The sequence below is a fragment of the Solanum tuberosum genome, unplaced genomic scaffold (assembly GCF_000226075.1).
Source record: "Solanum tuberosum cultivar DM 1-3 516 R44 unplaced genomic scaffold, SolTub_3.0 scf00212, whole genome shotgun sequence".
Lineage (NCBI taxonomy): Eukaryota > Viridiplantae > Streptophyta > Magnoliopsida > Solanales > Solanaceae > Solanum > Solanum tuberosum.
In genome coordinates, this window is record NW_006239138.1 from 737,324 (window position 1) to 743,056 (window position 5,733).

Sequence of the window (5,733 nt, forward strand, 5' to 3'; positions counted from 1 at the left end):
TTATATATGTATATATATATGTATGTTGTTGGTGGGCTGATTTATACGTATTTCGGAATTGGTTGGACTTAGTACTCTTGAAACACATGATTTTATTTACATGAACAAGTAGCCCACCATATGTTTGATAAAATGCCATTTATAGAATTCTTATGAAATGGAAGGTCCAATGTACGTCCTATGAGTCGGATGATTATATAAGTATTGAAATGATGATGAAATGGATACATGTATATGATTTTCTCTATATAGTGTGTGAGTCGATCAAGCCTAGCTCGGGGGGTTGTAGGCCCGGGTAACCGTATCGAGGGGTTGGTACCTTGGTTGCCTAGTACGGGGGGTAGTAGGCCCGTATAACCGTATCGAGGGGTTGGTACCTTGGTTGCCTAGTACGGGGGGTAGTAGGCCCGTATAACCGTATCGAGGGGTTGGTACCTTGGTTGCCTAGTACGGGGGGTAGTAGGCCCGTATAACCGTATCGAGGGGTTGGTACCTTGGTTGCCTAGTACGGGGGGTAGTAGGCCCGTATAACCGTATCGAGGGGTTGGTACCTTGGTTGCCTAGTACGGGGGGTAGTAGGCCCGTATAACCGTATCGAGGGGTTGGTACCTTGGTTGCCTAGTACGGGGGGTAGTAGGCCCGTATAACCGTATCGAGGGGTTGGTACCTTGGTTGCCTAGTACGGGGGGTAGTAGGCCCGTATAACCGTATCGAGGGGTTGGTACCTTGGTTGCCTAGTACGGGGGGTAGTAGGCCCGTATAACCGTATCGAGGGGTTGGTACCTTGGTTGCCTAGTACGGGGGGTAGTAGGCCCGTATAACCGTATCGAGGGGTTGGTACCTTGGTTGCCTAGTACGGGGGGTAGTAGGCCCGTATAACCATATCGAGGGGTTTGTACCTTGGTCCCTAGCTCGGGGGGTGGTAGGCCCGGGTAACCACATTGAGGGGTTTGTACCTCTTTCGCCTCTCCAAGGGGGTGGTAGGCCTTGGAAAGTATTATATTGATGGTCACTCACCACACATGTACTACGTCCCACTAAATATGATTTTTATGTAAGCGTCATTATATATATATCGTTTCATTAATGTGCTATCTAACGGGTATTACTATGCATTTTCCTACGATGTCCATCTATGGTAGCATTGCATTGCATCCCATATACTTAGTACATTCAAATGTACTAACGCATACTCTATGCCTACATGATGTCACCATGTAGGGACCGGAGCACCGCTTGACCATCCTCCTCCGCGTGGCTAATACGATTTCCTATCAAGGTTATTGGTGAGTCCTCCATTCCGGGGACGTTGCTTATGATCTTTTGCTATGTATAAGACTTTTTCTTTTAGTTATGTTTTGTCTATGAGGGTGAGCCCGGTAGTTTGTCTTGGCCCCCGCTAAGTACTCATGTTTAGAGGTGGTGTTGGACAAGTTGTGTATTATGCTTGAGCTTGACTCATCTATGGTATTTTTGTATCATTCTTATTTTTGTTTCTCTTGTTCCCTTAGTCCCGATTTCCCCCTTGATTATGCTTATCGCTTATGGTCATTTTATTTGCTTCCGCGACCAAGGATGTGTAATGATACGCTATGAGGCTTGTTTGGGGTTCCTTCGGGTTCCCCATTCGCCGGTCACGTCTAGGCCCTAGGCTTGGGTCGTGACAAACTTGGTATCAGAGCACTAGGTTGATAGATCCTCGGAGTCCAACACACCGCGTTGATTAGAGTCCGATTCATGGTTGTGTTGTGCACCACAACTATGAGTAGGAGGCTATGAGACGTTTTAGGAAATGTTTCACTTCTTCATTCTCTAAGTCGTGCCATAGATCTATAAGCTCTCTCTCTTATTCCTTGTCCTATGGTGTTTAAAGTTGGACCACTTGAAGGGTTCTTGCTAGAAGGAGCGAGTGGTTGTAATGCCAATTATGGCTATGTGACTTGTGAGCTTTGAATAGATTGTGAAGTTGTATTTTGTGTGATTAATGCTTCATAATTGTCTGTGTTGGTTAGAAGAACTTGTGTAGGCTTACTCCAAAGGGGGAGATAGTGTGCCTACCTAGCAAGGTAATTGTGAGGTTATGTTTAGTTGATGGTAGAACCCGTATGGTCAAATTGTTGATTCCCAAAGGAGCCTATCCGAGAGTGGAGATGGGAAAAGAAATTATATGCCCTAGGTTGGGATTATGTTGTGTTTTGAAGTTGACTTTGAGGGTTGCATGTACCATCTAGTTAAGGTGAAGAATAAGAAGTATAAGTGTTGACCAACTTCAAAGGGTTAGTTGTTGTATTTTAAGATTGATCTTGATGTTTATACTTTGATTGATCCGGGTGCCACCCTTTCCTTTGTTACCCCCTTAGTTGCTAGAAAATTTCATGTCAAGTCGGAATTGTTGCATGAGTCATATGAAATATCTACTCCCATTGGTGTCTCTATTGTTGCTAGAAAAGTGTATAGAAATTGTCCGGTTTGCATATTGAATAAGTTGTTGCCTTGCGATCTTGTTGAGTTGAACATGGTGGATTTTGATGTTATTCTTGGGATGGATTGGTTGCATGCATATTATGCTTCTATTGATTGTAGGACTCGTAAAGTCAAGTTCCGATTTCCTAATGAACCCGTCCTTGAGTGGGAGAGCCGGGATGTTGTGGTGAAGGGGAAATTCATTTCTTGCATTAAAGCCCATAGGTTGATTTCCAAAGGGTGCTTGTACCATATTGTGAGAGTCAATGATGTGGAGTCTAAAGTCCCTCCTATTGAGTCTATTCCGGTTGTTAATGAGTTTCTAGATGTCTACCCGTAAGTCTCAAAGAGTGAGTGGTAGTGGATCTTAAGGGTTCCGGTATGTGTTTTATGTTTTATTGAACTGCGGAAATTCCATGGGCCAGAAGTAGAGGAAGATCCTCTAGAGTCTATAAAGGAGTTATCTAAGGTGATGAACCTTGTAGGAGTAATCTTAGTAATACTTGTCTTTCGTGACTTGATAAAGAGAATATCACGAATTTTTTTTTGTGTCGTCCTTAATATTCATGGGTTTAGTTATGGCCATATGTGAGTGATTAGTATAACTCAACTTAGTCCTTATGAGTTTTATGATGTGTTGGATTTTGACGAATAGTGATTCTTAAGTGGTACCTAGAGATGTTGAGTGATTAAGCTCCTTTAAAAGAGGGTAGGAGAGAGATCCTCATTGGTTTGAGAATCATGTTGTGTAATGAGATAGTTTAGGCTTACCCCAATGCGGGATAATGTGCTTAGATGGTAAGGTTATTGAGTGTCCTTGATGTTATGAGATAGGTTTGCTTGAATTCTCACCTTATGTGGTTTAGTGAATTGGAGCAATCTAGACCCGGAGTGGTAGATTCATATGAGATCTTGAGTGATATCCTAGTGACGGCCTTAGAAAAGGATGCTACTAGGGTTGACTTGGAAGAATTTTTGGGATGAAGGTACCGGTATGTGGTAATTTCATATGAGAGTAAGTGCTATGTTGATTTCCGGTACTACCTTATCTTGTATGATGCCTTATGAGGCTATGAGGCTTAGAGTTCTCCGGATGAGTTAATAGAACCTTTTTCGGATTTTACCCCGGTTAATGGTTTAAAGTTAGAAAAAAAAAAGAGGTTTGTGAAGAATATCCCTTACCTTGTTCCCCTAGGAATACTCTTGTTGACTTAGTGAAACTTGGCATGTTAAGCCTTGATGTGACTCTTAGTATGGATGGGTTGCATACTTGGTGTGTTTTTATTGATGATAGGGCTCGGATGGTTAGAAGAATATGGGGCCCTTGAGTGTGTACTAGTTATCACCTTGTTGAGTAGGATGACACTTGGGTACAATTTCTTCCTATTATGGATTTGGTGTTTGATTGTGTCATATAAGGGTGGTATGGCTAGATGTTGAGGACCATAGACTTTTGCAAAAATGGCAAGATGTGAGTTTGGTTATGTCTTTAGGAGTGCTTGGAAAAAGTTTTCTTGAGGGTTGTAGTGAGGGCTTCCTCCTAAGGAGGGGATGGTGTGCTTAAAAAGCATGATTTGTTGAAATCCCGACATCCTCATCTCTTTCTTCCATTCCTATTCTAGCTTGAGACCAAGAGTTCCTAGATGGGCCTATGTTATGTTTTAGAAGTCATGTGTGATTTTTATATTCTGATGATTTCCTTATGAAAGGTATGTTTTTGAGAATTCATGTTTTGAGATAAAAATGAGTTTTCATGTTTCATGCCCCTCATGTTGATAGGCAATTAGAGTAAGTAACCTATGTGATTCATGAGGTGAATGGTTTAAATGTGCTTTTAAGAAGTAATTGCATAATTGGCCTAAGATCATATGATAAGCATGATTTGAGTTGGAGGAGGAAATTCCTCCAATGAAATGGAATATGTCTAAGTTGCATGCATATTGAGTTCGTAGAGGTAGTCCTATTCTCTCATGTTGTATGATGTGTGTTTTAAATGGAGATTTTTTTTTCCTAAGTTGTGCATTGTGTGTAATATGGCATACTTGACTTGATGATGTGAATTAAATGAACATGCTTGAATGTGTTCTTATGAAATGGAATGTTAGCTCCTTATGTGGTGGAAACTTTCCTAAAGAGTAGAGGAGGTAGTTCCTCCCATGTTTATGTGAATTAATGAGGTTTGCGCATTTCCATAAAAACTTGTGTTTTTGAAGAAAGATGAGTTGTATGAGTTGTTTCCCTCATATTTTAGTGCATTGGTTATAAGTGATCTATTGTACTTCATGAAAATGAGGTATGAGCATGTCTTAGTAAGGAGTTGAGAAGTTCCTCCTTGAAAGAGTGCTATTGAACATGGAAACTTGCATATGTGCTTAATGATGTATGGACTATGTAATGACTAGGAGAAGGTAGTTCCTCCTATGAACATGAGAAATGTTGATGTTGGTGTGTTATGACTAGGAGAAGGTAGTTCCTCCTATGAACATGAGAAATGTTGATGTTGGTGTGTTATGACTAGGAGAAGGTAGTTCCTCCTATGAACATGAGAAATGTTGATGTTGGTGTGTTATGACTAGGAGAAGGTAGTTCCTCCTATGAACATGAGAAATGTTGATGTTGGTGTGTTATGACTAGGAGAAGGTAGTTCCTCCTATGAACATGAGAAATGTTGATGTTGGTGTGTTATGACTAGGAGAAGGTAGTTCCTCCTATGAACATGAGAAATGTTGATGTTGGTGTGTTATGACTAGGAGAAGGTAGTTCCTCCTATGAACATGAGAAATGTTGATGTTGGTGTGTTATGACTAGGAGAAGGTAGTTCCTCCTATGAACATGAGAAATGTTGATGTTGGTGTGTTATGACTAGGAGAAGGTAGTTCCTCCTTGAACATAACTAAACATGATAATGTCATTGCATACATTCATGTTTAAGTTGACAATTGGTTCATTGTGGTTTTACAATTATGTTGAGGTTTTTTGAAATAAGGTGTAAGTGCATTGTTGCATCCTTATGTGGGCTGATATTGCCATGTTTGTGTCCCTCATGTACGTTTCTTTAACATTCGGGGACGAATGTTCCCAAGGGGGAGATATTGAAACGACCCCAAAAATGCCCGAAAATGTGCTTCGGAAACACCTATAATTGTAATTTCCATATATCTCAAAATCCGTGCATGATTTCGGAAATTCGACTTCATATTCTTATTCAGGGGGTCAAATTGAGTGGGAAATGGGTCTAACCCGAATTTTAGAGCAACCGTATCAAAATCC